This window comes from Triticum dicoccoides, chromosome 1B, assembly GCF_002162155.2.
Source record: "Triticum dicoccoides isolate Atlit2015 ecotype Zavitan chromosome 1B, WEW_v2.0, whole genome shotgun sequence".
In the NCBI taxonomy this organism is placed as follows: domain Eukaryota; kingdom Viridiplantae; phylum Streptophyta; class Magnoliopsida; order Poales; family Poaceae; genus Triticum; species Triticum dicoccoides.
Genome location: NC_041381.1, coordinates 400,559,664 through 400,570,171, shown reverse-complemented (window position 1 = coordinate 400,570,171; position 10,508 = coordinate 400,559,664). Strand labels below are relative to the sequence as shown.

At 46.8% G+C, this 10,508-nt stretch overlaps 2 long non-coding RNA genes across 2 annotated transcripts; both read left to right on the top strand.

The window, feature by feature from the left end:
- The first annotated feature begins 242 nt into the window (after window positions 1–242).
- LOC119305695 lies at window positions 243–2,184 on the top strand. The gene is made up of 3 exons (XR_005148746.1): window positions 243–871; window positions 992–1,324; window positions 2,127–2,184. It is a non-coding gene; the product is annotated as an uncharacterized LOC119305695 (long non-coding RNA).
- A 5,698-nt stretch (window positions 2,185–7,882) lies between these two features.
- Window positions 7,883–9,803, top strand: LOC119305686. The gene is made up of 3 exons (XR_005148743.1): window positions 7,883–8,501; window positions 8,622–8,954; window positions 9,756–9,803. It is a non-coding gene; the product is annotated as an uncharacterized LOC119305686 (long non-coding RNA).
- Window positions 9,804–10,508: the final 705 nt, after the last annotated feature.

The following is a 10,508-nucleotide window of genomic DNA, read 5'->3' as shown; positions in this document are numbered from 1 at the left end:
TGACCTCTCTCAGACCCCTCGTGTGCGTGTCCGAAACTTACCCGAACCCGAACCGGTCTGTCGTTACCGATGGATCCGGATCATCTCCAAACATCTCCATTTTCTTATTTGGACTCCCTAACATGTTTATTTTCGACCGTTCGATTCTGATCGGAGGGTCCGTTTTTGCCCGAAGCTAACCAACCTACCTATATAACCAACCTAACCCTAGACCTAGGTTGTCCCATCCATCCAATCCCTCACCCGCCGCCGCCACTCTCTCATTGGGATCCTCCCAGATCCCCTCCTCACCAACCCATGCACAGCCACCCACCTCCCCAGATCTTCCCCGACCATTCCCCTTGATTTCTGTTGCCGCTCAGATCCTGCAAGAGCCAGGACTCCTCTGCCACGGGCCCGAGTGGGGAACCCGTCACCGAGCTCCTGCTGCACTAGCCGTGACCAAGGCGCCTGCAGCCTCTCATTACCCACGTCCCCGTTTGCCTCCCGTGCTGGAGCGCGCCGCAATCAGCTCGCCGGAGCCGAGCTCCTCCCGCCGACGCCCTCCGCCACCCAAGCGAGCCCCGGCGCGCCCGATGCCTCCGCCTCGACTAGCGCCATCCAATCCGCGTCTCCTCCGTCTCGTCCCTGCCACCGGCAGCAGGAGCAGCTCCTGCAACCCTGAACCCCGAGCACCTCCACCGTCGTCGTCTAAGATGAGCGCCGTCCTGGTTCTCTTTCTCTCTTTCCTCCGGTTTGGTCTTCTCATCTCTCTCTCTCTCTGTGCGTTGCAGCAGCTGCCTCGCGCCATGGAGCTCCAAGTCCGCCAGCCCGCCTCCGCTTCGATCCGGCAGGGAAAGGGACCCCGGCGACCCCCTGCGACCGGATCCGGGTCTGCCTCCCTCTGCCCGTCCCTCTCCTTCTCATATCTCCTTCCTCCCTCTCTTGCCTCTGGTCCTCTGTTTTACTTCTAAAGCTCATGTCTCTCTCTGCTCTCTCTCGGTTGCAACAGGGAACTGAGCCGCCATGTCCGTCGCCCTCGTTTGTTCCTCGCCAGGAGACCAACTGCAGCCTCCTACCGTCGCTCGGATCCGCGTCGCTTCGCCTCCGGCCCCTGCCCGCCGGAGTCGCGCCTCCCTGTGCCCCACAGCCCCGCTGCATCGCGCCTCTGCTTCTGCTCTTCAGAAACGAGCGCCCGCCAAGCCTGCTTTTCCCCACGTTGACCGCATCCCTCTGCTTCGTCAGAGCCTCCAGCGCCCTCCAGATCGGGCCTGAGCCAAGGCCCAGCTCGCTCGCGCCGCCCCTCAGCCTGCTGCTTTCACCGAACCGGGCCGAAGTCCACTGGGTGAGGCCACACCCCCCAGCGCCTCCCTTTTTTTCCTTCTTTTGGGCCTGCTCTAGCTAGTTTCGGCCTGCTTAGGTTTTTTTATCAGTCCAACGAATTTGTCTATTTATCCAGAGTTACCCGTTTTGCAGAAAAGTCCCTCATGTTCATGCATTTAATATCTCACAAACCGTGCATCGGATTAAAATGTTTCAAACATGTAAAATTCTTAGAATTTTGTGTAGATTAATAATTTGCCACTTTCATCCATGTTAAATATGTTTAAAATGCTGTTTGCATTTAATTTTCTATATGCCATGCTAAAATGCTTTATTTCATAACTAAATAACCGTAGCTTGGTTTTAAATAAACTTTATATGTAAATGGGGTGAAAAAATGCATAGATTAACTTGCTGCACTTTATTTTCCTGATTAACAATAATAAAATATGTTTTAGGGCAGAACAGTACCAAATCTAAAATATGCACATGAGGATTTTCCGGAATTGTTGTTTGTTGTTCCGGCCTCATTTAAACTTGCCTAAATAGTTAGTTTACTTTTGTTACACCCCTTGCCATGTTTAACAACATTTAACATTGTTGTGTACCTAAATTAGAGTGAACTAAATAACTCGCATGTGGTGTTTAGTCAATATGCAACTCGTTGCATATTGAGCTCCACTTAACTTGTAGTATTGTTTGTTGCACTTTGCCATGTCATGCCTCATTAAACCGGACATGCATCATACTTGTTTGTGCATCATGCCATGTTTATGCTTGTGCATTTACCATGTTGTTTGTTTCTTTCCGGTGTTGCTTCTTAGTTCCGGTAACGTTGCGTTCATGAGGATTCGTTCGACTACGTTGGTTCGTCTACTTCATGGACTCGTTCTTCTTCCTAGCGGGATTTCAGGCAAGATGACCGTTACCCTGGATCTCACTACTATCATTGCTATGCTAGTTGCTTCGTTCTATCGCTTTGCTATGCTACCTATCATTTGCTCTTCAAGCCTCCCAAATTGCCATGTCAGCCTCTAACCTTTTCACCCTTCCTAGAAAACCATTGCTTGGCTATGTTACCGCTTTGCTCAGCCCCTCTTATAGCGTTGTTAGTTGCAGGTGAAGTTGAAGATTGCTCCATGGTGGACAGGATTATGTTGGGATATCACAATATCTTTTATTTAATTAATGCATCTATATACTTGGTAAAGGATGGAAGGCTCGGCCTTATGCCTGGTGTTTTGTTCCACTCTTGCCGCCCTAGTTTCCGTCATATCAGTATTATGTTCCCGGATTTTGTGTTCCTTATGCGGTTGGGTGATTTATGGGAAACCCCCTTGACAGTTCGCTTTGAATAAAACTCCTCCAGCAAGGCCCAACCTTGGTTTTACCATTTGCTTCACCACCACCTATACCCTTACCTTTGGTCGGCCAACCCGAGGGTCATCTTTATTTTAGCACCCCCCCCCCCGGGGCTAGTGCTTCTCTAAGTGCTGGTTCGAACCGGGCAGACTGCGGGGCCACCTCAGGGCAACTCGAGGGTTGGTTTTACTCGTAGGTTGACCTATCGGGTGTTGCCCTGAGAACGAGATATGTGCAGCTCCTATCGGGATTGTCGGCGCATCGGGCGGCTTTGCTGGTCTTGTTTTACCATTGTCGAAATGTCTTGTAAACCGGGATTCCGAGACTGATCGGGTCTTTCTGGGAGAAGGAATATCCTTCGTTGATCGCGAGAGCTTATCATGGGCTAAGTTGGGACACCCCTGCAGGGTATAAACTTTCGAGAGCCGTGCCCACGATTACGTGGCAGATGGGAATTTGTTAATGTCCGGTTGTAGATAACTTGACACCAGATCCGAATTAAAACGCATCAACCGTGTGTGTAGCCATGATGGTCTCTTTTCGGCGGAGTCCGGGAAGTGAACACGGTTTATGGGTTATGTTTGACGTAAGTAGGAGTTCAGGATCACCTCTTGATCATTGCTAGCTTCACGACCGTTCCGCTTGCTCTCTTCTCGCTCTTATTTGCGTATGTTAGCCACCATATATGCGTAGTCGCTGCTGCAACCTCACCACTTTACCCCTTCCTTACCCATTAAGCTTTGCTAGTCTTGATACCCATGGTAATGGGATTGCTGAGTCCTCGTGGCTCACAGATTACTACCACAACAGTTGCAGGTACAGGTTTTGCGATGATCGTGACGCGAGAGCGATGCTTGCTTGCTTTGAGTTCTTCTTCTGCTTATTCTTCGATCAGGGGATAGGTTCCAGGTCGGCATCCTGGGCTATCAGGGTGGATGTCATTCGAGTTTCTGTTTGTGTTTCATCTGTAGTCGGATGTTGCTCTTATTTATTGTGATGTTGTATTCGGGTGGCTTTGTATGCCTCTTGTATGTATCCCCATCTATTATGTAATGTTGATGTAATGATATCCACCTTGCAAAAGCGTCTTCAAGATGCGCTTCTATCCTTGGTGGGACCTTCGAGTTCCTTTAGGATAGGGTCGCATCTTGGGTGTGACAAGTTGGTATCAGAGCCTCGACCGACCATAGGAGCCCCCTTGATTGTTGGTCGTTGTTGAGTCTAGAAAAAAAAATATTTTGAGTCTTAGGATTATATATATATCGGAGATTAGGATTCTTTTTACTCCTCAGCCCCCTTCGTCGCTCTGGTGAGGACTCCTAACGTAGATGTTTTGTCTTTCCTCTCCTCGAATTTCACTAATTTTTTTTAGGATCACGCGGGTATCTTGGAATCGTTCCGATAGTCTTGTGATGAGAACATTGTTCTTGGTGCCTCCTGACATTTAGGGGTTGTGGCAGTGTCCCGGGGAGTTGAGCTCCGAGGTGTTGTCCTCAGAATTTTATCATTGCAGTTCTGGAATACCTGAGTTTTGCCGACATCGAAAATCTCTTTTATGCAGTTGTTGGTGAGATAACCTCAATGCCACCCAGTACTGGGGAGTTCGGGAGTATTGCCATAACTCATATAACGGATGCTTTTCGAAGGTTGAGGTACACGATTTCCGAAGGTTTCTTGGTTACGTGTTGACGAATGGATACAGCTGGATGTAGGGATTGTTAGTTTGGGTGATATATATTGCTTCCCCTGTATCCCCAACACCAGATTGCATAACCAGAAAGTTTCGGGAGTTTATAGGTGGGAATTCAAGTAGCTCCTAGAATATCTTTCCGACAAATGCATGATACGGGATTGGGTAAATCTCTATCATATGTATTTGTTCCGGCTTATTCTGCAAGCCAAATCCTTTGTTTTGTTTTATTTGTGGTATTCGAGTTGCTTCAATGTCAAGTGTTGATTCCATACCTTTTCTAAACGGTGTTCTCATATTGCTATGTGAATACTAATCCTTTTGATCATTGAGGTTGTCATGTCAATTCTTTCCAACCGGTGTGCTTCTCTTCAAGTGTATCTGATCATTTCAAAATTTGTAAGATCAATTCTAAGTTTTCTCAATGGTATCGGTTTCATCCGTCCCCAAGTTGCTTTTGTTTTCCCGCCCTCCCACCCCTTTTTCTTCAAGGACTCATTTATTTTAATCAAGTATCCATTTATTCATGTGAAGTCACTTCACTCTTTTCAATCAATGTTCGTATCCGGTGATTTCCCATGAAGATGCTCAACAGTTTCAAGTTCATCATCCTTCGTTCTTTTTTCTTCTCCGGTGGATCCAATTCAAGCTTTCAGTGTTGATCATATTCCTTTCCTCGTGTCAAATGCTTTCTCATGCCGGTGCACCTCTCGTTCACTCACCTCTTGCTATTCATTTGTTCCAGAGTGTTGAAGATATCTCAGAAGAATCATGTTTCCATTCTTAATCCATTCGAGTTACTTTGAGATTTTTCTCTCATTCAAGTCATTTAATTCAACTGGTGCAACCTCTCTTTAAAATCCTTTAACGATGTTTCTTTCGAGTGGGCCCTAACCCATAGGTCTTTTTCCAGGATCTTACCTGACTCTTCTAATTTTCCCGGAGCCATTCCCAAATTCTTTTCGAAGTTTGACGTAAGAATGGATTCCATCAATCAAATGTTTTCCAAGATCGATTTCAAATTATTGTTCATTGTTGGCTCAACCTCTTTGTTTTTCATTCTCCCGGAGTATCTCAACAATTCATCGTGGTGTTTCTCGTCGTCATTCTCAGCATGTGAAGACCGAAGAAGAGTTCCTCTTAAATCCTTACCCGTTCTTCCGAAGATGTGTAGTTCAAGCTTGATGCCATCCTCTCATAATTGTTTTTGATTGTGGGAATTCTTTTCAACCATCCAACGCATTTTAGGAGTTGCTTCCCTTCTCGATCATCCGAAGGTCATCATTTCTGAATATTACTCATTCTCAGTGTGTAGCTATCGTTCTCCAAACCTTACCGGTGAATCATTCTAATATCCTCTAATCAGTTCATGATCTCTTCGTTCTCAGGTCTCTAAATCCCCACAGGTATCTTCATTTGTTTTCCAATTCTTCCCGGTGAATCATGCCTTTGCTACTTTCATTTTCTATTCTTACGGTGGTTCGTTCAAGATTTCACTTCCTTCGTTATCATATCAAATATTCATTGTTTCCAAATCACACCAGTGGTTCCATCAATACCTTCTCAAGTTTGTGCTATATCTCTCTTAATCCTTTCTACGGGAATAAGTAGTATGCCAAATCCTTTGCTTGTCATCAACTTAAATTGATGAAGGATACACATAACATAATTCTTATTCTTGTTTCATCCAAGTGTTTAATTCTTTTCTATCGGAGTTTGTCCGTGACATCAATTTCTCAATTATATGTTGTTCATCTTTCTTCCGGAGTTCCAAGTTTTCTGCTGTATTTCATCGCGAAGCTCCATCTAAATCATTGCAAGGCTTCACCTTGTGCTTTCAATTTCTCTTTCTTTCTATCATCCTTTTATTACCGGAGTTCTTCATGGAGGCTCTACATGGTGGTTCATCAAGGATTCCTTTCATTCTTTAATTGTTCTTCAAGTTTTTCTATAGAGTCATGATCCACCAAGTTACACTCTAAAATAAACATGGTTCTAAACACATGTTTTGTTTTGTGGAGTTCAAGCATTCTTCATCTTGCATCCGAAGTGCATTTCTTTCTACCTTATCTTTTGAGGTGGTGTTATGTCACCCTTGACAATTTCTCTTCATGTTTCATGATTCACAAGTTGTCAAGAATGAATTTTAAAACCATCATTTTTCCTTCGATCATGAGTTGTTTCAACCCATCATAATTTCTTCCTTGGAGTATTTTGATATAGATTTCACCTAAAAGCCTTCCCTAAGGAATGTTGCTATTTGTTGTGCGTAGCTATGATCAAATTTTCTCCTTCTCATCTCGGTGAAGAAGTTTTTCACCTTTTGGTGCTCTCAATCAAATCAATGGTTTCCATTAGTGACCGGTTGTCACCTCATAATTTTGAGAAGTTTTCCATAAGCCCACTACAAGCTCATTCGTTTTGTTGTTGGTTTTCCAACAATTCCATTCTAACCATCTTGGAAGGGTGCTTTCCAAGCTCATTTGTGGCACAAGTTGGCATTTTCTTCTCCATTTTATTATTCCAATGATCTATCGTCCATTCTTTCTTTCGGAGGCATTGTGATGTTGCTCTCTTCACTCATCATCTCGGATGGTGAGGGTCGTGTTTTTTTCGTGCTTATCTATTTAACCAGAGTGCTCTGTAATCTCTTCAAGTTCTTTTCAACTTATCAAGTCTTGCATCTCTTTTCAACCGGAGTGCTGTCCGAATTTGTTCTTCCTTGTTCCTTGTTTATCTCGTTTCAACCAGAGTTGTTCAAATTCCTTCTTGTCCTTTGTACGTGTCATTCATAGCTTTGCAACCTCCAAGGTTCACATGGTGTTCCTTGTTTCTATTTTCTACCGCACTGCTCTCAATTGTGCTCAACTCTGTTGTGTTCTTTCTTTCAACTTTTCAAACTCTCAAAGTTCTTTGGTTTCACTCATTTGTCGAAGAAGCAACTTTGTTTTACCTCTTCCTCTTCCTTTTCCCTCCGGTGCCATCCTAGATCTCGGGACGAGATCCTCTCATAGTGGTGGAGTGTTGTAACGTCCCGGATACAACTTTCCATATTCTTAACTCCAACTCCTGCCTTTTCCGGAGATGTGATATGATTTTTCCTTCATGGTTGGGTTTTGTCTTTTGTTTTGCATTTTGTTCGTGTCATGCATTTCATCTCATGGCATCATGTGCATTGCATCCGCATGTTTTCATAAAACTCGTAGCCATTCGCAGTTGCCCTTTCTCTCTTTGCCTCCGGTGTCATTTTGTCAGGCCCTTGACCTCATTGACCTCTCTCAGACGCCTCGTGTGCGTGTCCGAAACTTACCCGAACCCGAACCGGTCTGTTGTTACCGATGGATCCGGATCATCTCCAAACATCCCTAGAACATCTCCGTTTTCTTATTTGGACTCCCTAACATGTTTATTTTCGACCGTTCGATTCTGATCGGAGGGTCCGTTTTTGCCCGAAGCTAACCAACCTACCTATATAACCAACCTAACCCTAGACCTAGGTTGTCCCATCCATCCAATCCCTCACCCGCCGCCGCCACTCTCTCATTGGGATCCTCCCAGATCCCCTCCTCACCAACCCATGCACAGCCACCCACCTTCCCAGATCCTCCCCGACCATTCCCCTTGATTTCCGCTGCCGCTCATATCCTGCAAGAGCCAGGACTCCTCTGCCACGGGCCCAAGTGGGGAACCCGTCACCGAGCTCCCGCTGCGCTAGCCGTGACCAAGGCGCCTGCAGCCCCTCGTTGCCCGCGTCCCCGTTTGCCTCCGTGCTGGAGCGCGCCGCAATCAGCTCGCCGGAGCCGAGCTCGTCCCACCGACGCCCTCCGCCACCCAGGCGAGCCCCGAACACGCCCGATGCCTCCGCCTCGACTAGCGCCATCCCATCCGCGTCTCCTCCGTCTCGTCCCTGCCACCGGCAGCAGGAGCAGCTCCTGCATCCCTGAACCCCGAGCACCTCCACCGTCGTCGTCTAAGATGAGCGTCGTCCTAGTTCTCTTTCTCTCTTTCCTCCGGTTTGATATTCTCATCTCTCTCTCTGTGTGTTGCAGCAGCTGCCTCGCGCCATGGAGCTCCAAGTCCGCCAGCCCGCCTCCGCTTCGATCCGGCAGGGAAAGGGACCCCGGCGACCCCCTGCGACCGGATCCGGGTCCACCTCCCTCTGCCTGTCCCTCTCCTTCTCATATCTCCTTCCTCCCTCTCTTGCCTCCGGTCCTCTGTTTTTCTTCTGAAGCTCATGTCTCTCTCTGCTCTCTCCCAGTTGCAACAGGGAACCGATCCGCCATGTCTGTCGCCCTCGTTTGTCCCTCGCCAGGAGACCGACTGCAGCCTCCTGCCGTCGCTCGGATCCGCGCCGCTTCGTCTCCGGCCCCTGCCCGCCGGAGTCGCGCCTCCCTGTGCCCCGCAGCCCCGCTGCATCGCGCCTCTGCTTCTGTTCTTCAGAAACGAGCGCCCGCCAAGCCTGCTTTTCCCCGCATTGACCGCATCCCTCTTCTTCGTCAGAGCCTCCAGCGCCCTCCAGATCGGGCCCGAGCCAAGGCCCAGCTCGCTCGCGCCGCCCCTCAGCCTGCTGCCTTCACCGAACCGGGCCGAAGCCCACTGGGTGAGGCCACACCCCCCGGCGCCTCCCTTTTTTTCCTTCTTTTGGGCCTGCTCCAGCTAGTTTCGGCCTGCTTAGGTTTTTTTATCAGTCCAACGAATTTGTCTATTTATCCAGAGTTACCCGTTTTGTAGAAAAGTCCCTCATGTTCATGCATTTAATATCTCACAAACCGTGCATCGGATTAAAATGTTTCAAACATGTAAAATGCTTAGAATTTTGTGTAGATTAATAATTTGCCACTTTCATCCATGTTAAATATGTTTAAAATGTTGTTTGCATTTAATTTGCTATATGCCATGCTAAAATGCTTTATTTCATAACTAAATAACCGTAGCTCGGTTTTAAATAAACTTTATATGTAAATGGGGTGGAAAATGCATAGATTAACTTGCTGCACTTTATTTTCCTGATTAACAATAATGAAATATGTTTTAGGGCAGAACAGTACCAGATCTAAAATATGCACATGAGGATTTTCCGGAATTGTTGTTTGTTGTTCCAGCCTCATTTAAACTTGCCTAAATAGTTAGTTTACTTTTGTTACACCCCTTGCCATGTTTAACAACATTTAACATTGTTGTGTACCTAAACGAGAGCGAACTAAATAACTCGCATGTGGTGTTTCGTCAATATGCAACTCATTGCATATTGAGCTCCACTTAACTTGTAGTATTGTTTGTTGCACTTTGCCATGCCATGCCTCATTAAACCGGACATGCATCATACTCGTTTGTGCATCATGCCATGTTTATGCTTGTGCATTTACCATGTTGTTTGTTTCTTTCTGGTGTTGCTTCTTAGTTCCGGTAACGTTGCATTCGTGAGGATTCGTTCGACTACGTTGGTTCGTCTACTTCATGGACTCGTTCTTCTTCCTAGCGGGATTTCAGGCAAGATGACCGTTACCCTGGATCTCACTACTATCATTGCTATGCTAGTTGCTTTGTTCTATCGCTTTGCTGTGCTACCTATCATTTGCTCTTCAAGCCTCCCAAATTGCCATGTCAGCCTCTAACCTTTTCATCCTTCCTAGCAAACCATTGCTTGGCTATGTTACCGCTTTGCTCAGCCCCTCTTATAGTGTTGTTAGTTGCAGGTGAAGTTGAAGATTGCTCCATGGTGGACAGGATTATGTTGGGATATCACAATATCTTTTATTTGATTAATGCATCTATATACTTGGTAAAGGGTGGAAGGCTCGGTCTTATGCCTGGTGTTTTGTTCCACTCTTGCCGCCCTAGTTTCCGTCATATCGGTATTATGTTCCTGGATTTTGCGTTCCTTACGCGGTTGGGTGATTTATGGGACCCCCTTGACAGTTCGCTTTGAATAAAACTCCTCCAGCAAGGCCCAACCTTGGTTTTACCATTTGCTTCACCACCACCTATACCCTTCCCTTGGGTCGGCCAACCCGAGGGTCATCTTTATTTTAGCCCCCCCCCCGGGGGGTCAGTGCTTCTCTAAGTGCTGGTTCAACCGGGCAGACTGCGGGGCCACCTCGGGGCAACTCGAGGGTTGGTTTTACTCATAGGATGACCTATCCGGTGTTGCCCT